The sequence below is a fragment of the Mesoplodon bidens genome (assembly GCF_964165515.1).
Source record: "Mesoplodon bidens genome assembly, chromosome: 8".
Lineage (NCBI taxonomy): Eukaryota > Metazoa > Chordata > Mammalia > Artiodactyla > Ziphiidae > Mesoplodon > Mesoplodon bidens.
In genome coordinates, this window is record NC_138165.1 from 103,402,922 (window position 1) to 103,425,072 (window position 22,151).

Sequence of the window (22,151 nt, forward strand, 5' to 3'; positions counted from 1 at the left end):
GCATTCAATCTTTGAATTCCACGTCTTGCATATTTGAAATTTTATACAATATTAAATAATGAAATAATTGTTCACTCTTTAAAAATACTATTCTTGGTCTGCTCCCCTTTAGGATTGTCCAGTGCTACAAACAAAAATTCGTTTCCCGTCGGTGTTCACAGACAGGGCGTTATGTCCACTAGACAACAAATGTACTTTAAAATTTGAATGTTAATTCTTTTTCCATGTAATTGCTGTTTGCTTTTGACATTGGCTTGTGACAGTGAAAGCCTTTTCCTTTGTTTATTAAGTCCTTTCCCATCTCTGTCCAATGGTTTATGTTACACTTCGGCTGAAAAATATATTGCACGCTCTTTACCAATTTATAATACTGTGCTCCAGTGACAGATGTGCAGTTCAGTGAGAACATTATAAACCTCACATGCCAGGGTGAATAATTTCCTTTTTTCCCCTAGTATTCACTATCTTTTATAAGATAGAGTCAAGAAAACAAAAACCCAAATCAGGAAATTTGCATCTCTTTTAATAAAAAAAATTTGCATCTCTTGTATCTTCTTTGGCATCAGAAGATAGAAAAAAAAATTGTTTCCTGTGTGCCTGACCTGCTACCTATGTCTTTTATGAGACAATTTTCAATGTGAAATTGAGATGGGAAAGCAGTCAGAAACATGAGCCTCCTGTTTGTGTTTTCTATGCCTCTGCTGTTAGATTGGTTTTTGAATAGTTTTTATAGCCAATTTAGCAGTTTCTTATGTAGATGGCATTTTTTATTTTCAGTTTGTTTTATGATTAAGCTATCCTCAGTGTCCATAATGTTCTTCTGCAAGAAAATAGCCTGCTTGTTCTAGGAGTGGTGCTAATGGACAGTTGTAGGAAATATAAGCAAAGAAAAGTGGATAGAAGAAATTAAATTAGGTGTAAACTGGGGCTTTTTCATATTTTTAGCACTTATGACTTTCTTGTATACTTTTCTTTCTGCAAATACAGCATCAACTGATCTCTAGGTGGTTATTTTCCCAACTGCAAATCAATTTCATTTGAAATAACAAAAATATACATTACTACATAACACACACCAGGCAGGAAAGAAAAAAAAATAAAAAGACCAGTGTATACTGAAACAACTAGTCACAGTACAAGCCACGTGAGAATCTGTGGAAACTATAAATGGGGATCTTTAGAAATGTTGTCACATAATCTCTAATCATTTATATTTGCCTCAAAGAATTGAGGACTTTTGAGAATCACTTAGATCAAGCACAACGTCTGCCCAGCTTCAGCAAGACACACCAGGCTAGCGCGTCAGAAATCACACACAATATTAGAAATCGCACACTTAATTAGAAATCACACATAATAGTGAATTATTGCCATGTAGCTGGTGGGGCTTCTGTGTGTGTGTGTGTGTGTGTTTGCTTTATTGTTCCACAAAATATCTAAATACTCTTTTCATTTAATTGGAATGTAATATATACAAATTCTGCTGCTATCATTCAGGTAGGGCAGCAAATTCGTATATAAACTGACATGTACTGGGGGCGAGAAAGTATTCAAGAATCCACAGATTGTTAGAAGGGATCATATGCTAGGAAAGCAGCAGCATGCCAAGTCAATACAGTACGCATAAGTGTGTGCAAACTAGATAAGTTTTGAAGGGTTAGACATATAAATGATGACAAAGGGTCACTTATTTCCTCAAGGCAACCTTCCATGCATGCTCAGAATAGGGCTTGCTCTTCTCAGAAGGAAAATGTCAGGATCCATGGCATTTCTCAGTGTGTGTAAAGGACTAAAAGTATCTTTGGAAAGTTAAATGAGAAAAAAACAGCGGGATGTGAAGCCACTTAGCAGGAGGTCTCACTAGTTGACACATGTGCTCTCAGTTCTTGGTAATAGAGCCATGAGGGGTGACTGAGTGAGAAGGGTCAGTGACGAGGCCACCAATCCCGTGATGAACTAATCAACTTAGTGTGGGGATTTCCCCAGGCAGGAGGTCCTATACCTCACCTCACCAGCAGCCCCAGTGGGAGGGTAGACTTGGAACATCTTCGGTTTGTGGGATCTCAGCATGTGCCAGAGTGGGAGAATGCAGAAAGAAAACAAGAAAATAAAAAGTTTTTTGCCTTGAGGAGGACAAAGCAAGCATCTTCTCAGGAGTACAGAACACAAATGAGAAAATGCCAAAACAAAACCTGAAAATAAAATAGTGATAGCAATGGTCTCAACATTAGATGGAGAAGAACTGGAACTACAGCTGAAACTACCAAAAAGAAAAATCACTCCAGAAAAATCTTTTAGTCTGTAAGATGAGACTTATTACCAGCACCCCTCTTACTATTACTAGTTTTGTAGCAATACATCTGGAAGGCAACCAGTCCATCTAGAACCAGCAAGGAGTCCAGAGACAATGTGAACCCGGAAAATAGCAACAACTGGTATGAAACTAAACTGGGCTAGAAAAGGGTACCATTTCCCATGTGGTGAGAGGATAAGAATTTGGGAATGTTTACATCAGATCTTAACTAATTAAACAGTTAATTCCTTATTTCCCCTTTATATTTTTCTTCCAGTTTCATTGAGATATAAATGACATACAGCACTTCATAAGTTTAAGATGTACAGTGTAATGATTTGACTTATATAAGCATGAAATGATTATCGCAATAGGTTGCATGAACATCCATCATCTCATACAGATACAAGATTAAATAAACAGAAAAGGGTTTCTTCTTGTGATGAGAATTCTTAGGATTTACTCTCTTAAACACTGTCATATATAACACAAGGCAGTGTCAATTCCATTCATCATACTGTACATTCCATCCTTAGTATTTACTTATCTTATAAATGGAAGATTGTATCTTTTGACTGCCTTCATCCAATTCTCCCCTGCCCCCAACACTCACATTTGGTAACCACAAATCTGATCTCTTTTACTATGAGCTTGTTTGGTTTTGAAATATAATTGACCTATAGCACTACATTAGTTTTTGTTACACAACAAGTGATTCAATATTTCTATGCATTTTGAACTGATCACCACAATAAGTCTAGTTTCCATATGTCACCAAAGAAGACATCACATAGTTATTGACAGTATTCCCCACACTGTGCATTTTATACCCATGACTCATTTATTTTGCACCTGGAAGTTTGTACCTCTTAGTCTCCCTCACCTATTTCTCTCATTCCTACACCTCCCTCCCTTCTGGCAACCACCTGTTTGTTCTCTGTATCTATGGCTCTGTTACTGTTTTGTTATGTTTGTTTCTTTGTTTTGTTTTTTAGATTCCACATATAAGTGAAATCATACAGTATTTGTCTTTCTCGGTCTGAATGATTTCATTTAGCATAATACCATCTAGGTCCATCCAAGTTGTCACAAATGGCAAGATTTCCTTCTTTTTTTATGACTACTATTCATTATATGTATGTACCATATCATCTTTGTCCATTCATTTATTGGTGGGCACTTAAGTTCCTTCCATATCTTGGCTATTGTAAATAATGCTGTAATGAACATAAGGGTGCATATATCATTTCTAATTACTGTTTTCATTTTCTTCAGATAAATATCCCAGAGTGGAATTGCTGGATCATACGCTAGTTCTATTTTTAATTTTTTGAGAAATCTCCATACCATTTTCCATAGTGGCTGCACCAATTTACATTCCCACCAACAGTGCAGGAGGATTCCCCTTTCTCCTCATCCTTGCAAACACTTATCATTTATCGTCTTTTTTATAATAAAAAGGTAGATGTAACATCAAATAAAAAGACATCTATCAGATGTCTTTCTGGCAGATATGATGTGAAGTCTCATTGTGGTTTCAGTTTGTGTTTCCCTGATAATTAGTGAAGTTGAGCATCTTTTCATGTGCCTGTTGGCCATCTGTATGTCTTCTCTGGAGAAAAGTGTTTTCAGATCCTTTGTCCATTTTTTAATGGGATTGTTTACCTTTTTGGTATTGAGTTGTATGAGTTCTTGGTATCTTTTGAATATTAGCCCCTTATTTGATATATCATTTTCAAATATTTTCTCCCATTCAGTGGGTGGCCTTTTCATTTTATCAATAGTTTCCTTCACTGTGCAAAAGCTTTTTAGTTTGATATAGTCCCATTTGTTTATTTTTGCTTTTGTTTCCCTTGCCTAAAGAGACATATCCAAAAAAAATATTTCTAAGACCAGTGTCAAGAGAGTACTGCCTATATTTTCTTCTAGGTGTTTTATGATTTCAGGACTTACATTTAAGTGTTTAATGCATTTTGAGTTTATATTTGTATATAGTGTGAGAAAAGAATCCAGTATGATTATTTTGCACATAGCTTTCCAATATCCCCAACACCATTTATTGAAGAAGCTTATTCCCCATTGTATATTCTTGTCTCTTTTGTTACAGATTAATTGTCCATATATGTGTGGGTTCATTTCTGGGCTCTCTCTTCTGTTTCATTGATCTATGCATCTCTTTTTCTGTGCTGGTACCATACTGTTTTGGTGACTATAGCTTTGTAGTATAGTCTGAAATCAGGGATTGTGATACCTCCAGCTTTGTTCTCCTTTCTCAAGATTTTTTTAGATATTCAGTGTCTTTTGTTGTTCCATATAACTTTCAGAATTTCTTATTTTAGTTCTCTGAGAAATGTTATTGGTATTTTGATAAGTATCACACCAAATCTGTAGATTGCCTTGGTTAGTATGCTAACCAATTTAATTCTTCCCATCCAAGAACACCATATATATCTCCATCTGTTCGTGCCATTCTTAATTTCTTTCATCAGTGTCTTAGAATTTTCTGAGTACAGGTTTTATTCCTAGGTATTTTATTCTTTTGATGCAATTATCAATGTGATTTTTCCCTTAATTTTCTCTTTCTGATATTTCATTTTTAGTTTATAGAAATGCAACAAATTTCTGTATATTCATTCTGTATCCTGCATTTTTACCTAATTCATTGATGAGTTATAGTTTTTTGGTGGTGCTTTTAAGATTTTCTCTGTATAGTATCATGTCATCTGCAAAGAGTGACTGTTTTACTACTTCCTTTTCAATTTGGATTAAATTTATTTATTTTCTCTGTCTGATTGCTTTTTCTGAGACTTATAATACTCTGTTGAATTAAAGTGGCAAGAGTGGGCATCCCTGTCTTGTTTCTGATCTTACAGAAAATGCTTTCAGCTTTTCACTATTGACTTAGCTGTCATATATGGTCTTTATTATGTTGAGGTGTGTTCCCTTACATTGTTAAGAGCTTTCATCATAACTAAATGCTGAATTTTTTCAAATTCTTTTCTGTATCTTCTGAAGTAATCATATGCTTTTTATTCTTCAATATGTTAATGTGGTGTATCACATTGATTGGTTTGTGAATATTGAAACATCTTTGCATCCCTGGGATAAATACCATTACATCCAGGTGTATGATCCTTTTAATGTAGTGTTGAATTCAGTTTGCTTGCATTTCATTGAGGATTTTTGCATTTATGTTCATCAGTGTTATGGGCCTGTAATTTTCTGTTTTGTGATATCTTTGGTTTTGGTATCAGAGTGATGTTGGCCTTGTAGAATGAGTTTAGAAGTGTTTGAGAAGGATAGGTGTTGACTCTTCTAAATGTTTGGTAGAATTCATCTGTGACATCATCTGATTCTGAACTTTTGTTTACTGGGAGGTTTTTTTTTTTTAATTAGTGATTCAATTTCATTACTGATAATTGGTCTATTTTTATTTTCTGTTTGTTCCCGGTTCAGTCTTGGGAGATTGTACATTTCTAGGAATTTGTCCATTTCTTCTCCATTGTCCAGTATATTGGCATATAATTGTACCCAGGAATCTCTTATGATTTTTCTGTGGTGCCACTTGTAACTTCTCTTTTTCCTTTCTGATTGTATTGATTTGGGCCCTCTCTCTCTCTCTCTCTCTCTCTCTCTCTCTCTCTCTCTCTCTCTGTTGTTCTTTTTTTTTTTTTGATGAGTCTGGCTAAAGGTTTATCAATTTTGTTTATCTTTTCAAAGAACCAGATCTAAGTTTCATTGACCTTTTCCAATCTTTTATCTCTATTTAGTTCATTTCCTCTCTGATCTTCAAAATTTCTTTCCTTCTACTCACCCTGGGTTTTGTTTGTTCTTTTATTTTCTAGTTACTTTAGGTGTAAGGTTAGGTTGTTTATTTGACATTTTTCTTGTTTCCTTAGGTAAGCTTGTATCACTATAAACTTCCCTCTTAAAACTTCTTTTGCTGCATTCTGTAGTTTTGGATCATTATGTTTTCATTTTCATTTGTCTTCAGGTAGTTTTCTTATTTCTTCTTTGATTTCTTCAGTGAAATATTAGGGTTTAGCAGCCTATTATTTAGCATCCATGTGTTTATTTTTTTGCAGTTTTCTTCTTGTAGTTGATTTCTTGTCTCATAGCATTGTGGTTAAACAGTTAATTCTAAGAGAAAACACCCCTGATATCCTGACTGCTAAGTCTTGCTGTTGCTACGAGCTGGTCTGGTCCTTACGGCTCTGCCACATTGTTCTCCTTTTGGAAATGAATAATTTCACAGGACACCAACAACAGACAACATCATTCTGCAGCCATGATGAAGTGAAACAAAGAACAAGACCACTCATCATTTTGTCCCAGCATAAACAAAAACCAGGTCATTGTGGAAGCTACAACAAATATCCAACTGCCAAATTTCCCTCTGTACTGCCTAATATGAGTAATGGCTATCTCTTTTCCATTTTATTTTTCAATTACAACTTTAACCTGGCTCTAGTCTTCCCTCCTAGATAAGACTTATTATTCCCAGTCATAGAATTGTCCTTTTTCTGACAGTATCTAATATAGAGAAAATCCTGGCTTCCTTGAACTTTCTCCCAAATCACCCAACACAAACTTTAATCCCATAGGAGATCCTTTATAGAAGAACTCACTCTTTTACCAAGATGTCTCAATGTTTCCCGTGATGTGCAAGTGTCCTCACTGCAACTAATGATAAACGCAACGCTTTGACCCTAGGTATGCCCCAGATAATCTTGGCTAGATGTGCATGTGAAACTTTCTTGCACTAAGCATTGTGTGTAGCCTTTAGGGTACAACAGTGAGGAAGATGGTGCCATCAAGTACATAAGCATCACCATGAATGGGAGTTCTTCCTGCTTTGCTCACTGATGTTCCCCTTAGAGAGCCAAGCACATCGTAAGTTCTCAATAAATATTTATTGAAAGAATGAAATAGCTTTCAGTCTACCAGCTAGCTCAGAATGTAAATCAATATGAAGTGCTCAGCTGGGAGCCAGACACATAGAATGTACAATTAACAATAACTTAATTCATATTATATTAAGTTCAACAGTAGTTGTATATTTATTTAAGTTAATTCTACTCTATGCTTGTAGAGTGTTGAGCCAAACATTTGCTTGTGATCTTTGTAATAAATTATTTTCTCTCCAATGTTTCAAGTCCATTAACTCTTTCAAAATATTGTAAAAGTAAGGTTTAGTGCAGAAAGTCAGCTCTTTTATTGCAGCTCCAATCATATTGTACTCAGCATTTCCTGACCTTCCAGGATTCTGTCATTTAGCTCACTGTTCTTTGCAGTTGAAATTGCCTTTATCTCCTTCTTGATTATGTTAAAGAAATCTTATTTATAATTACCTTGTCTGATATGTTTCCTCTTAAGTAGAAAAAAAACACTTCCATTTTTCTGACCTACCTGAGGAAAACATATTCATACATTTTTCTATACACATATTGTTATTTCTGTGTGGCAATTGCTCACCCTCTGCCATGCATGGTTCCTTTGGAAGGTAATGCATCTATTCATTTTCTATTCCAGGCATTTAGTTCTATGTTGTATTCAATACATAGTAAATAAATAAATTTGTGGCCTCCCAATAAACATTTAATTATTTCCCCATTGGAGGATAAAATCCACATTTCTTTTCTTGACATTCAAACCTCCCTAAAATATTGCCTTAAAATATATTTCAAGGGTATCTTCCCTTACTCCTCTGTGTGAACAATTTACTTCCATGAAGTTGGTCTCTGCATGTTTACTGGCATTTTTTCCCATTTTTCTCTTCCAGAGTGATTTCCCTTCCTTTTACTTAGCTAAGACTTACTTTTCCTAAACTTCTGAATAAATTACTACCTACGTCATTAATTATTACCAGTATAGGACATGAATACCAATATATAGATGATGTATCTCGAATCCCCAGGACCTTACACAACATAGAGACTTAATACATGACTGATGACAATGATGGTAGTGATTAGGTGGGAGCTCAAGAGCTCAGTAGTCATAGAAGAGATGCTTCTACATAGTCTTAAGCCAGGATCTACTGCCAAGAATAAAATAGAAAGAAGGAAGAGCAGGATAGCAATAGAAAACAAAAATAGCTCCTGTTAGACATAAAATGGTAGTAAAGACCATGGTGGTGAGGAGGTAAACCTAAGCTGTTGTCTTGAGTGCATAAAGGTCATGTGGTTCTCTGGATTTAAAATGATTTATTATGACCTAACCAGACTTTAGAGTTTGGGCTTTGAACATGGGAATTTCATGCATAGAATTCAGAAAATAAATTACCCGTGTACATGTCTCATTCTTTTTAGCATTATTTATCTGAAACCTCCTAATACTATTCCTTCTCCTTTGTGATTTTTAAAAAATTGCTTGCATCATTTTCTTGGATTATCTCCTGCTAGACCTTCATAAAATATGTCTATTTTTAGGTGCTACTGAACAAGATGCTCCTTATTCCCCGCTTGCACCCCACTGTGCAACCAGAGAGGAGTCTACAGATCAGTGGGGGTTGATTCTTCATAGAAATAGCATCTCATCTTGGGGGTATGAAATTTCAGTGAAATATCTTTGTGAACTACTTGACTGATTTTTAAATTTCTTCTTTTTCTTCTCTGACAAGGACTGAAGATTACAGAAACATAAATAAGTCATATATCCATTGCCTTTGAATTCAGTTATGGTTTCATATTTAAGGCAGAGACTTCAATGAAAACAAAATTGTCTGAAGTATTATGATTGTCACTGGGGATTCAAACAAAGGATGATGATAAAGACAAAAGGCCTTCACTATAAACTAACAAAAAAGGCAACACATAAATAAGTGCAAAAACCAGAAAAATGGACAAATAAAAGGACTTATTCTCATAGGGGAGGTTGGCTTCATGGAGATCTCCTGGAGGAGGTCCAGTTTAATGTGGTCTTGATGGGTTAATGGTTTTTGACAAATATTGACTTGAGAGGAAAATTCTAAGTAAAAATCAAATTCAAGAAAGCAAAATGACTGTTTTGGGAAAAAATAATCTTGATATGTGTAAACAGCAGTCTTCCAACTCCAATACAACTAATATATTATCCAACATATTTCCTAATTTATCAATACTTTTAGAAAACTAAAAACTCCATTTGTTGTTCTGTTACATTTTCTTTCCTCAGCCATGATGTTTTTATTTTTGTCATACCTTTCTTTTTTTCTCTTCCTCTCTTTTCTTGTTTCTTGGGTTTTCATTTCATCCTGATTTGTTTTAGTTATACCACACATGCATTTCCCTGTATTATCAACTGCACAAAATGCTCTTATGTAAATAAGAAGGGTAAAAAATTACACATTCATTACAAATACATTATAGAGTTTAGAGTGAGAAAGAAATCTAGAAATGGAAGATGTTTCCAAAAGGTGGAAAGCTTTGAATGTCATGTAAGAAAACAAACAAAAAACATATATTTTAGGCAAAGAAGAGCCATTGCATGTTTACTTGCAGCAGAATGATATAATGACAGTTCTACATTGTGAATATAGTTGTAGAAAAGATGAGAGATTGGAGGTAAATGTTGGTCTAGTCAAGTGAACAGTAAACAGATGCCTGATATAGTTCACTTAGTTTTAAATGATGTATTATCCCTTACACAGTCTATCTAAAATTCACAAAGACTAGAGCAGAGGTAGAAAAAATTATAAGGAATGAGTGCACTAAAATTTAATGCAACAGACGTCGTGCTTCAAGGGTAGAGAAGAAAGATTCTAAGACTGACTGTATGATGACCTCCAGTTTTGGTTCCACATGTAAGCAGCATGGAAGTCACCATTCTGTCCTAACATCAAGTAACAAACTGAACAGACTAAAAAATCAACAACTCTTCTTGGATCTATAAGAGACAGTAGGACACAGGGCAAACTGTTGCCTCCAAGACTGGAGGGACAGACAGGGGAATACAGGGAGTCTTGACTAGCAGAGCAGAAACTCAGGAGAGGAAACGACTGAGGGAACCAGTGCTGGGTCAGTAAAACCTGAACTGCAACTGATGATTTGCTGAAGGGTCAGTGTGGACAACTCTGAGAGTTAAAACCTGCAGAGGAACCCAGACATAGGGGGGCCCAAGATATTGTGAGGTTTAGCTCCAGGAGCTCAACCAGATTCCCTCGGTAAATAGCAGAGAAAAATCCCTTTGGGCTTCTAGCAGAGAGAGGGGAAAAGAAACCATTCTGAAAATATTGGTTTGGCCAAAGATGGTATGGAAAAACCCATACAAACTTTTTGGCCAACCCAAGACATTAGGGCACTCTGCTCTTCTTAACAAGGTCTGCCTTCAGGGGTAACTAGTTAACCAGAGCCTACCTGCTGGAATATTATCAGAGCCTAATTGACCTGGAGAAGGGAAATATCCAACTCTAGTCCACTTTAACCATCCTGTCCCACATAAGGGAGGAGACAAATTATGAGAAGCATTTGTGCAGTTCACAATACAGAGGTATAAGCTTACTGAAAAACTGACGCAAAATCATAGGACTATAGAACACTTCCCCTACACACCTCACCACGACATTATTAAAGGCCTATCTACAGCAATTCCTTTTACTCAAGATACATCATCTATTGCTACCAGTCAGAGAGAATGACCCAGAGAAATATATATATTTGAAAAGATAATGGCCCCAAACTCCCCAACTTTTGTGAAAGAAATAAATTTAAAGATCCCAGGAGTTCACTGAGACTCAAACAAGATAAATTCAAAGGAAAATATAACCAGAGACATAGTAAGCAAACAGCAGAATATTAAAGATAACATAGAAAATAGCCAGAGAAAGACAAGACATTTCATATAGAGGAATAACTCAATGATTCAAATGACAATCACGTGAGACTGGCAATTTAAATACAGGTGCAGGTTTTTTTTAATGTCATATTGTTGTTTAGGTAATAAGAAATATTAAGTAATAGGCTTTAGATTTTCCAAGTTTTTCCCTAAGTTCCTGCTAGATTTCATATTCTAGTAGTGGATGTATTTTCAGAGAAATGTACAAATGTTCCTGTTCTCTTTGACCAGTATTAATTTCTTGAGATCTTATTGCTTGTCACTTGAATCCTGTAGCTCTCATATACCTGGTATAAGCAACATTTAATTTTTGAAGTATATAGACAATCTCTTTATAATTACAAGATGTAATTTTACATTTTTGCATTTTAAAAAACGTTCGATCATAATCTATGCATGCTTTTCATTCATGCACCTGCACACATGACCTTTGTGAACAAAAATTATCACGTATAATCTGTGTTTACTTATAACTTTCTGGTTACATACTGCCTATATCTGTGGAGTCAAGTTACTGAAATTAATATGAAAAAAAAATACCTAGGCTGTGTTCATTGGTTATACAAGTTTGAAATGCTAACCAATATATTTTATTCACTGTTACACTTCTGTGCATGCCTTTAACAAATTACTTTTTAAGTCTAGGATGTTCTAAAGTCTGCTACCAAAGAACTGAGTTTGAAAAAAAAATGACAATAGAATTTTCATCAGAACACAAGAAAAATAGAAGACAGTATGACATCATTTTAAAGGTGTGTAAAGAATAAAATATAAAAGACCCAAACAGGAAGACTTTTCAAATCCTATGCAGGTCTTAATGACTATAGAAGAAGAGAGGGAAGGAAAGACAATTGGAGCAGCTCGAGTGCAGCTCAAATTGTTGGCCAGGCCAATGGGGAGCTCCAGAGCAATGAATACCCAATAGAGGAGCCCCACAATGGACAGAAATGGCCTGCCTCTAGTATCTTGATTATGCCCAGTCATTGACCAGGAGTAGCCCAGAGAAAGCTTCAAGAAAATGATTGTCAATCTTGAACTTGGAGCAGCTGAAAGTTGGCAGCTCTCACCTTCCTTGAAGCAATTTCTCTCTTAAAAGAGAACCGAGCAGCACACTCTCATCACTGCAATACATATGAATTGAAGAATTTATACCTTACAGTGGGATGTTAATTTATAATGTGTTAAAGACATACACCCATTCAAAAAGGAAAAATATTTTCTTGACAAGTATTTATACTAAGACTGTATCAGTTTTCTAAACTCATGTAACAAATTAATCCAAAATTTATTAGTTTAAAATTACAACCATTTTATTTATTCATGATTCTGTGGCTTAGGATTTGGGGCTGGGCTCAGCTGGGTGGCTTTCTGTTGGTTTTACCTGGAGTCAATCATATGGCTGCAGTTATCTGATGGCTCAAGTGAAGCTCGCTGGTCTAAGGTGCCTCACTCTTATGCCTGGTATGTCTCTCATGCTAGACCTGCATCTTCACAAGGCCCTTCAAGCAGCCAAGTCCCAAGGAGCAAGCATTCCTCAATCCTCTGCTTGTGTCACACTTGCTGATGTCTCTCTAACCAAAGTAAGACACACGGCCAAGCCCTAAGTCCATGAGGACAGACTATACTTATACACAGATACTGGGAAGTATGCTTCATTGGGGGCCATTATTGCAGCAGTCTACCACAGTGATCAATATATGAGGAATGACAAAAGGAAAAGCAAATACGCCTGATGTTTGCAGCTAAGTAATTAATTAGAAATATTATGCTTTGATTGGCCAGAGAAGCAATAGAGACAAAGTGGTTTATTTTGAACATAAGCATTTTAATATATTAACAGTATTTTGTTCTATAATTGCAAGTATTAACTCTTTGCTGATATTATATTATCTGTCTCTAATTAAACAAAGTTTCTATGTTTTTCAAGTATATAAAAAGTGATACCAAAAAGAGAACAAAAGATTCATTCCAAGAAACACAGATAAACTTCATGAGTAACTCTGACCTGAGTCAACACTCTTAAAAAATAAATAAATAAGAGCTTTTTTTTAGGGTTAACTTCTGATTTGGGGTCTAATCTGGTGATCTCAGCCCATGTTTTAAACTTTTATCCCTCTTTAAAATATCCACTGAAATTACTAAAGATTACATTGGGAAAAATTCATACCTCTACAGAAACCAGGGGAAGATACATCTACCTGCCTGAAATGTCAACACATTTGGAAAAGATACATGTACGCAAGTTTGTGATCACCATTAGAAAGAGGTTTCATCCTGAGAAACAAATGGGAGGAGGTATATGAACCCTCACTGACCCCCTGATGCAGAGTGCTAGATACTGTATAATGGACAGGCACATGGAAGTCACTACAGAGAGAATCTTTTAATCATTTCTGAGATCTGCAGTGGGTGATGGAATAATCCTCTTATCACAGAGAGAATAATTTTAATGCAAACCAAAAAGCATGAACTGGAAGTGACATATGTTACAAAAGAAAATGTTCACTGAAAAATTATTGACTCCAAATGATTGAATATAAATTAGATAAAGAGCCTGCTCCAAAAAATTTGCATTACCTTAAGAATGAGGGCAGGAGGGAGTATTGGTATGTCTTTAGTCTCCAATTCCATTCAAGGGAAATTGTGGATCTCTTAGTATGCAAAATCTTTATGAAAGCCTCTTATAATTTTAATTTGCCTGCTGGTTAAATTGGATACTTGCCATTATATTTCTTATTTAAATGTTTGCTGAACTAATGGGATAACTCAGTAAACAAACATTTCACTCTCATTTATGTTTCCTAGCTTGGTTCTTTCTCCTTCTTAATAAATCTGAAAAACTCTAGTTTTTATATTTTAGGTATCAATCTTTAGCAAGAAAGCTGATCTTTAAAATTCTCCTCATAATAGCCAAGAGGGATATAATAATGTATATATGAGGGGTATGCTTTATAAAATTGAAGTGTAGCAGAGCATGAAATATTCCTTTTTTAAAAGAGAAGAGTTACCTAAAACATAAAATAATGTTTTTAAAAATTCTGCACATTAGAAAGAGCTTTATAGAATAAGAAGAATAACTGTCAATTTTGCATGAACAAATCTAGTTCACTCTGGCTTTGTAAGCAGTTCTTTGCAGTAAAATGCCCTCAGCAGGAAGCTGCTTTTCTCGTCACTTTAGCAGAGCTATATTGTAACTAACTTTTAAACCAGGCACCTGCATGCTCTACTCATCTCTGGCCTAAGCACACCTTTCAAATCTTTTAGTCACACATTACCTTGTCTAACTTGTTAGTTCTTTTTGTAGATCAAAGAAGTATAAATGAAGAATAAGTAATTAACCGATGACCAGATCTCTTTCCTAACTTCTCCTTCAGTAATCTCGAGAACAAACTGTGTGAACAAAGTAACATCTAGAGGAAGATCACAAGAAGTGGATGCATGCAGTGGGGGCTGGCCAGGAGTCTGATCCCTTATTTCAATGATTAACTGAGACTACTTCCCTTTTTCCCTTTAAAACTTTCATGGTCAAGCAGAATCTTTGGAGGTGTTTTTTTGGGGACACTGAGTCCACCATCTCCCCAGATTGCCAGCCTTCTGATTAAAAGCAACTTTCCTTTCTACCAACATCTCTCTCTTGAGTATTGATTTTTGAGCGGTGAGCAGCTGGACCCGATTTGGTAACAGGTTCATACCTGGAAAATAATCTGTTGTCCTCCTTTTCCTTGCCTCACTCAGTTCTGGTGTTGTTGTCTTTAACTTCCCTTTTTCATTTCTCATGTTTTCATAGACAACTGATTTTAAAAATCTTCAAGTGAATGTTTGAATACTTTTTAAACAAAATATATCCCGAGCTAAGAGAATATTTCTCTACTAAATCATTCCATTCTAGATACATGTAATATCTCATGTAAATAGCTTGAAAAATTTGAAGTGGAAATATTATCTCCATCATTCAGATGCGAGTATTTCTGGGTAAGTTCACAATGCCAGGGACAAAGAGAACTAAGGTTGGACCCCAAGACTATCTAACCACACCACCTATCAGGCACAAAATCAGTCATAGAGTCAGTTAAGTACAGATCTATCTTTTCATTTAAGAGCCAGATTTCCTCACAATTTTAGATGTCCATACAAAAGATTCCATTATGTCTTCTATGGGAAGCAACCTGAAAAATTCTAAGTCGGGCTACCAAAATGAAATTTCAGGAAGAAACTCATTTTATCTCCATCATCCATTGTCCCATTTCCGTGGGTTGATTCCTCCCTACTCACCATCACATCCCCTTCTGAATCAACAACAACCAAAAGATTTTTGCAGTATTTAGTATAGAGCACAGCACTACAGAAATGCCTAAGAAGATTCTAAATACGCTCACAACTGACTAGCATAACTGTGGACAAATTGACTTCAGAATTAAAAAGAAAGACTCTAAAAACTGTGATGGAAAGATTGTTTGAGAAGTAAACCAACTGTTTCACAATATCCTTCAGTTAAATTGTGAGACACTGGGCCATCGGGAAGTAACTGGTTCGCAGAGCAATCATCAACAACAGCAATGAAAATGTCAATTTCATAATTTCTAGGTTCAAAAGGTATCACTGGTATACAACAGAATATACGAGCAAGGAAATACTGAGGCAGAATCCACTCCTTCTTTATCCCACCCCGTATCCCTCTTGAGAAGTTTCTCTGAGTCAGGTAAGAGGAAGGGGTAGTTTGGGATATAAAATCTTTAGAGGAGGTATAGGGGCTATTCACTGCGTTCTCATCAACCTGGTATAAACATGGGAAATGGGAAGGGATGAGAAGGGAAATGCAATATCATTTACTCTGATGATTTTAACTATGAGACTAAAAAGAAACCAGAGAACATAAGCCCCATATTCCTTTACTAACCTGGCTCTTGAAGAGAGAAGTTCGGCAAATCTCCCCAGACCACACAGCCAGGGAGGGACACAGGGGTGGCTGACATGTCTTGGGAGCCTGAGAGTGAGGCACAGACGGTCTTGCCTCCACGGCTTGCTCCCCAGGCCCTAAGAGGGACCTGCAAGGTTACCAAAGGGCACAAATTGTCTCCAAAAGAGCAAACCACTGTGTCCACCTGGCCTGCCGTGGTGAGGATCACCAGCACTTTTTGGTGGGGACTGCAGGTGGACACACAGAGATCAGAAGAGGGTGCTGGGTGGATTTCACCTGAGCTCACAGCAAAGAAATCAAAGGTTGAATTGTTCAAGTTGACTTCTGCATACCCAAGTTTTTCACTATGAAAACTTGTCCCACAAAAAGCCATTGATCTAAACTCTAGGTTAAATATATCCCATGATACAAATGTTGTATAAAAAAATAACGTCATGGGTCAGCAATATTTGAGCCCTTCTGCAGCCTGTTGCTGAATTACTGACAGACCCCCATGTGCCTATGTCCCAATCTGTAGAAGAGACACTTCTATAAATTATCCCCCGCTTCCCAGAGACAATGTGAAAATTAAGTTATTCAGAATGAACCTTAACTATTCAATCTTCTCTTTCACTTAGCAATTTGTCTTCTATTTGTTTGGAACCTTAAAGCTGAGGGTCAAAACCAACAAACAAAAGAGACTTGCACTACGTATCACTATTTTATGACTACTGGTTAGCCTAAAAGGTACTAATTATAACTCAGAATCAGATTGTCTCTGGAACTTCATATCTAGTGATTAAAAGAAATGTAACCAGTGGCCAGGCTGATTAAAGTGATTATTACTTCTACCTGGGGTAAATTGTATATCTTTAGATGCAGACTAGAGAATTTATCATAAGTATTCATGCTATATTTTTCTTAAGAGGATATGGAAATACATTTTTCTCTAAAAAATAAAGCTAGCCAAGAATAATCGGCATGACTTCATTGTTCCTAAAGCCGGCATGCATTTACTGAGTACCTACTATGTCTCAGGCATAGCTGATAAAACTGGAATCAAAGCAGACTAAAATTCCTGCTATTCTGATGAAAAATAAACAAAATAAATGAGTAAAATATAGGGTGTTTTAAAATATAAGTAGCATGAAGAAAATTCAAGTACAAAAAAGAGTGTGGGAAGGTTGGGTTGCAATTTTAAATTGGTGGCCTGAAAAGGTTACATCTAAGTAAACAGGAAAGATGTGATGGAACAAGGCAGGTGGATTAGAGAAGGCTGTTCCAGGCAGAGGAATAGCACAGGCAAAGTCCCGAGGCAATTGACCTTCTACTGACTCCTCCACCAGTCTCCTTCAAGGTCCCACAGTAGATAGATGTGCTGGTTTCCCAGATTCCCTTCCTTACTTCATCTTGCCCACCCACATGTGGTTTTCTCTGACCTACCAATTCCTCTGTTCAGATCCTTAGTTTTCCAAATACTTGCACAATTGTGTAAGTTCTTATTCTCTTATTCCATAATAATAATGGTGCTTTGCTTCCCCGATTGAACCCTGACATCTCACAGTCTCATACGTCTTAGTCTCTTACTTAAAATTTCAAAAGTCACCAAAGTGAATTGTAATATGAGGGTTAATTTGCTCAGTCCTGGAATTGGCCTGAACTGTTCGGCTCACATACTTGCATGACACCGATTCCTGGTCAAGAAGTGAAAGGTACTGATTCACAAAGTTATGTTATAACCATGGGTCTGAGGAGTTTGGGGGCAGTTTGTACCAGCTTTCCAGCATCATTTTTGATAACAGGGGCACTTGTACCTAGTCTCAGTACACTTCCAATGGGCTCTTGTTGTTGGGTTTGGTTACATAGTAAGAAGTATGCCTACCTGACCAGCAAGGTGTAATAGCCCAGTTCAAGAGTTGTTCTCTGCATATGTCCACTGGTTCCTGATTCAAGAGAGAAAAGCAGTCTGATATGACCCTATAGAGGGAGGAAACTGGACCTTGGACCTGCCTCTTCAGACTTCTTGCTGGGTGGCATCCTTTGGCCGTGATGTCCTATCTTTAATTTGTAACTAAATTGAGTATTTTTCCTGAAATGAACTGTAAATTAACAAGCATTGACATTGGGGGTCTGGTGAGACTTCTTTAGCAACTGAGCCAGTCTGACTGCCGCTCCCATACCCACATGCCATGAAACATCTCCCTCCCATCCTTGTCCTCCAGCCACCAAGTTTCCCTCCCTGCAAGAAACCAGCCTTGTAAATGCCGTGTGAGTCCTTCAAAAGATATTTTATGCATATTTAAGCAAAGTCATATATACATATATTTCTACTTATTTTACACACACAGAAAAAATTTGTATACACTATTCTGATCCTTGTTTTCTTCAAGGTCATATTTTAAGAGAGTGTTAATTTTCCTGTAACTTATTTGTTAACTTGTAAGCTCTGTCTTTATATGGAGACTAAGTTTCTTAAATGCAGTTATTCTTTGTCCCGGTTTTGTAACTTTGGTCACATGTCTATATGAACATGAGACACAACACTAAAAAGGTCACATCACTTTATTTTGCTTCTTTTGTTTTCCTAATAAATTTAAAACCTCTTCTAAATTCCCTCACTTAGGAAATTGTTCAATCCCAGTCACGTTTGGCATGGGGAGGTCCCTTCCTTTCCGTAGCATTGTTGTATGAGAATCTCAAGATGGGAAAAGCAGCAGGAGGTTTCACCCTGTGTCCATGGTGGCAGTCATCATGCTGCATGCATAGCTGTCAGCAACACTGGATATCCTATGTCCCGTGGTCCCTCAGCAGTCAGCATCCCCCCAGAAATTCCTCTTCTCCTGTGAGAATGAGTTGGGCCAGTCCTCTGTTGTTACCTTCAGAGCCACGGTCCCCATCCTATTCACCCAACCTCATAATCAAGAGTGTTGTATACAAGATGGTCATGGTCTTCTTCTATTTTTTACCACTCTCTTGGGAAAAATATAAAAATCTGTGTTTACTTTCCTCTCTACACTTCTCTTTTGAGGGTCTGGTCACTTCACCTCCTACAGCCCTTGGAGCTCTCTCCTTTCTTGGATAATCCACTCCAGTGTCCCTCGGTGCACGAAATACAGAAGTTGTTGGGACACTCGCCTTCCCCACAGCACACTCCTCCCCTTCTGTGCCCAACTCTCCAGAAGAGACTTAATAGCACTTAAGCTTAGGCTGTTCTGTTATTTCCATCATCACAAGGGAAGTCAGTAAGAAACCTTTTTTTCTATACCTCCTATTAAATTTGCTGCCTCAAGTAGCAGAATAATCATAAATCTACTACCGAGCCTTGGACATCAGCCACCCTTCACATTGTGTCTCCCTTCTGCTGATGACATTATGTTGTATTTCAAAGGTTCTGAATAGATTGTTCCAGAGGCTCTGGAGTTTAAAATAATTTTTAAAAAACATTAACTCCTGTGGTATCAGATTTTGATTTTCTTTTGAGCACAGCAAACTTCGGCCCCAGTACCTTCAAGGTTCCCAGCCCATCCCCACCCTCTCAAGAAATAAGAGCAATAAAGTTGTTCAGCAAAGTTTTTAAACTTTAGAAAGGTTCGTTTGAAATGGTGAAAACATATAACCTATTAAATGAATTCTTTCTGTTTTTAAGTAGAACTATTCCAATTTCTATTTCAATTAATCACAGGTATTTCTATATTATTTCAGATCACTTTTAGCAGAACATGATTGTAATAAATTGAGGAATGCCAACGCCCTCCCAACCAAATATAAAGTCTGAATTCCTGGAATGTTATCTTATGAGACAGAGACTTTGCAGATGTGATGTTACGGATCTTGACATTAGGAGATTATCCTGGATTATCCAGGTGGGCCCTAAGTGCAATCACACATATCCTTGTAAGAAGAAGCCAGAGGGAGATTTGATCACACACAGAGAAGAAAACATGAAGATGGAGCAGAGAGAGATTTGAAGATGCTGGCCCTGATGATTAGAGTGATGTGGCCGCAAGCTAAGGAATGCCCGCAGCCAGCAGAAGCTGGAAGAGGCAAAGAACAAATTCTTCCCTACAGCCTCCAGAGAGAGCATGGTCCTGCTGACTCCTTAATTTAGCTCAGTGGTGCTGATTTTAATTCTGCTGTTTTAAGCCACCAAGTTTATAGTAATTTGTTATGGCAGCCACAGGAAACTAACACAATAATAAAATACCATTTTAAAAAGAGGCATGTTTAAAATGTAGGCATTTGGAGATATAAAGTAGAAGAGAAGGGGAAAAGATTACTATCAAAGAAAAATCTTGTTTTCCAACATTGTAGTTCTTTGTCTTAATTATGTACCAGAGAAACTTTCTCGAATTAAGAACTAACATTTGTTGAGTGCTTACTGTGTGCTAGTCCCCATAAAACTTGCTTAGCACATGTTACCTGGCTTAATTCACAGCAACACTATAGGCATATAATTATGCCCATTTTCCTTGGGAAGGAACCAGCTTTGAACCAGGGTAAATACATTAGCCTGGTCACACAGCTGTTGGTGACATTTCTTGAAGGACATCTTAAGGAATCTGTGTAAAACCTGTACACAGATCTACAGGGTGGCTTTCTTTTTAATGGTAATGTTTTATAATTATACAAACTTACTTTGCCTTGGAGCTGCCTCGTATCCCAAGACTTTATAAAATGTCATAATAATAAGACCTCTTTTGCTTTCTCTCTATTCCCAAGAATTGTTTTGTGTAAATCTGTTTTTTATTCCATGGCACTAACCTCAAAAAGTTAGGAATAGGAATCAAATAATGAATACAGATTAAATGTGGGAATCAAACTAAAAAAAAAATTTTGGAGGGATTTAAGAAAGACTTGAATAAATGAGATAAACCAGATTCCTTATGGGAAAAAATATTGCAAATATGTGACTTTTTCAGAATCAATGTGTGCATATAATTTAACACTATTTAAAAATTAATGGAGGGGCTTCCCTGGTGGCGCAATGGTTGAGAGTCCACCTGCCGATGCAGGGGACGCGGGTTCGTGCCCCGGTCCGGGAAGCTCCCACATGCCCTGGAGCAGCTGGGCCCGTGAGCCATGGCCACTGAGCCTGCGTGTCCGGAGCCTGTGCTCTGCAACGGGAGAGGCTGCAACAGTGAGAGGCCCGCGTACCGAAAAAAAAAAAAAAAAAATTCAATGGAGAACTTTTTTGACAAACTACAAGATGATTTAAATATTTAACTTGAAAATAAATGGAGACAAATAACCAAGAACATTTTGTGAAAGATCAGTAATTGAGGATTTGCTTGATCAAACAATAAAAAGTATTAAAATTTTACCACAAATAAAAGTTTAGTATTGGTATTTGAACAGAAGAAACAATGGAACAGAAGAGAAAGGCCAAAAGTGAACTCAAGTACATATAGCAATTTAATTTATAATCAAGTTGCCAATTTAAATGAGTGAGAAAGTGGTGAATTATTTAGTAGAACCTTTGAGCAACTGGATACATAGTTGGAAAAATACATGAAGTTAGAAATCTGTCTCTCAAAATTACCTTAAAATATTTTAAAGAGTTACATGAATAGCCACACAAAGAATTGAAGGAAATATAGGTAAACGTCTTATTTCAGGAGGGGCAGGGCCTTTCTAAACCACAAGCAAAGGAAGCAGTCAGTAAGTGACAGTCACTGCTGTGTCATCTTTGATGCTCCGCCCTTCGCTACTTGACCTAGGACTCAGCTCTGGGACACCTCCTCCTTATCTACAGTTTCCTATGGTGAGTACAGGCACTTCCACCAACGTTTATAGCCTCGTGATTCCCTAATGCGTATCTCCCAAATGCATCTCTCCTCTGAGACTTACAGTCCAAAATTCACTGCCTACTCATCAGATCCAGCTGGCTGCCTGAGCAATCTCTAAATAATGTCACCAAACCACTGCTTCACTTCCACATCCCACAAAACCCGCTTATTTTCCAGTCTTCTTTTTAGTTGCCATCCATTTAGTAATATTTCTCACTTTCCTCCAACTCCACACAAAATCTTGTATCTTGTTGGTTCTACCTTCAAAATATATCTCAGATCTGACTTTTCCCCACCATTTCCACTGCTACTTTTCTAGACTAAGTTGTTATTGCCTCTTGCCTGGGTCTCTCTCTGCAAT